Below are 1,981 nucleotides of genomic sequence, written 5' to 3' on the forward strand. Positions count from 1 at the left end.
ACTGCTCATGAGACTGTAAAATGGTACAAGCACTGTGGAATATGGTATGGCTCATCCTTAAAAACTTGGAAATAGAAATGCTATATGATTCAGCAACCCCACTACAAAGTACATATCCTTGAGAAATAAGACCTGTGACATGAACAGATATATGCACACCCATGTTCATCATAGCATGTATCCATCAACAGATGACAGGATAAACAAACTATGGTACATACACACAGTAGAATATTGCACAGCATTAAAGAATAATGGTGAGTCTGCAAAATACCTGGAGGACACTATGTTGAGTGAAATAAGTCAATCACAAAATTATATGAGACCACTATTATAAAAAGTCAAAAAAAGTTTACACACCTAAACAAGCCTTCTCTCATGGTTACCAGGGATGTCACTAACTGGAGAGTAAACCTATGATAACGTGGGTGAAGGGAAAGACAATAACAATAAGGGGGAGGGAAGCACAACATACCAATGTCAAAGGAAATCACTGGGATGTGCACAAGAATAAAAGACAAGAGAGGTGAATACTATTACATATAAACTCCTACAATAATAGTAATGACAAACATTATCTATGAGTAGATACATAGGTAGATATGCAAGCTGAACAGATGTAGAAAGGTAAATGAGAGTATATTCATGACTACATATAGGTTTGGCAGAGGATGTTTCTACATATGTATTTGTATGTGCTGCAAACATCCAAGGTTAGTGTAAAGCATATAGAAGTTAAGGAGCTCTAGTGTCATACTTGTGAAAGCACTGGCTGCTAACGAAAAAGTCAGCAGTTGGATCACAGCCACTACTCTGGAAAGAGATGAGGCAGTCAGCTTCCATAAAGATTTATAGCCTTATAGCCTTGGACTCCTTATGGTGCACGTCTACTCTATCCTATAGGAAAATTATGAGTCAGAAATATCTCAATGGCACTTAGTTTTGGGTTTTTTGTATTTGATGTTGCTGTTAGGTGCCATCGAGTCAATTCCTACTCATAGCAATCCTATTTACAACAGCACAAAACAAGGCTGGGTCCTGCACCACCCTCACAATTGTTGGTAAGCTTGAGCCCATTTTTGTAGCCAGATATGCCAATCCATCTCATTAAGGATCTTCCTCCTTTCTGCTGACCCTCTACTTTACCAAGCATTACATTCTTCTCCAGGGACTGATCTCTCCTGAAAACGTAACCAAAGTACAAATGGCAAAGTAAGGTCATTCTCCTTTCTAAGGAGCATTCCAAATGTACTTCCGCCAAGACAGATTTGTTCTTTCTTCCATCAGTCCATGGTATATTCAATATTTTTTGCAATACCACAATTCAGTTAAATCAATTCTTCTGCAATATACTCTTGGTTTGATGGTGTTGGTGAAGAATACCAAAAATATCATGGACTGCCAGAAGAACAAACAAATCTGTCCTAGATTTGGGAAGTGCCAGCCTCCCTTCCTCCACAACCAAATAAGCCATTTCCTTGGCAGAGTGTGAGTTCTGTGAGATGTTACAGTGAAATAAGGAAACCTAAGACAGGAGGGAAAGTATTGAAGGGAGGAGGATGATTTGATATGAGAGATGGTGGAGTAGTACAGCAGTTTGGAAAAGTTGGATATTCGGGGCATCTTTAACACATATGCCTCATAGGGACCAGCTTTGTGCTTATCCTTCTAAAAGAAATTATTTAAGCATCCCTGATTTTCATACAATCCTATAATGTGCAGAGAGAATATAGTTGCTTATTGGGTTTATTGACTTTCCTCATGAGTTTCCACCTTTAATTTATTATGTCAGAGGAGAGAGAACATATCTTTGGCAATTATTGATAATACAGTTTTCTGCCAATGAAACAGATATTTTTAATTGCTTATTATTGATAATTATTTAATTATTTTTCTTGTATTTTTTAATTTTTATTGTGGTGAAAACATACACAACAAGACTTCACCAACATAACAAATTCCACATTTAAGGGTCATGGAT

The sequence above is a fragment of the Orycteropus afer genome, unplaced genomic scaffold (genome assembly GCF_000298275.1).
Source record: "Orycteropus afer afer isolate SDZICR_OR568_19922 unplaced genomic scaffold, OryAfe1.0 scaffold00236, whole genome shotgun sequence".
In the NCBI taxonomy this organism is placed as follows: domain Eukaryota; kingdom Metazoa; phylum Chordata; class Mammalia; order Tubulidentata; family Orycteropodidae; genus Orycteropus; species Orycteropus afer.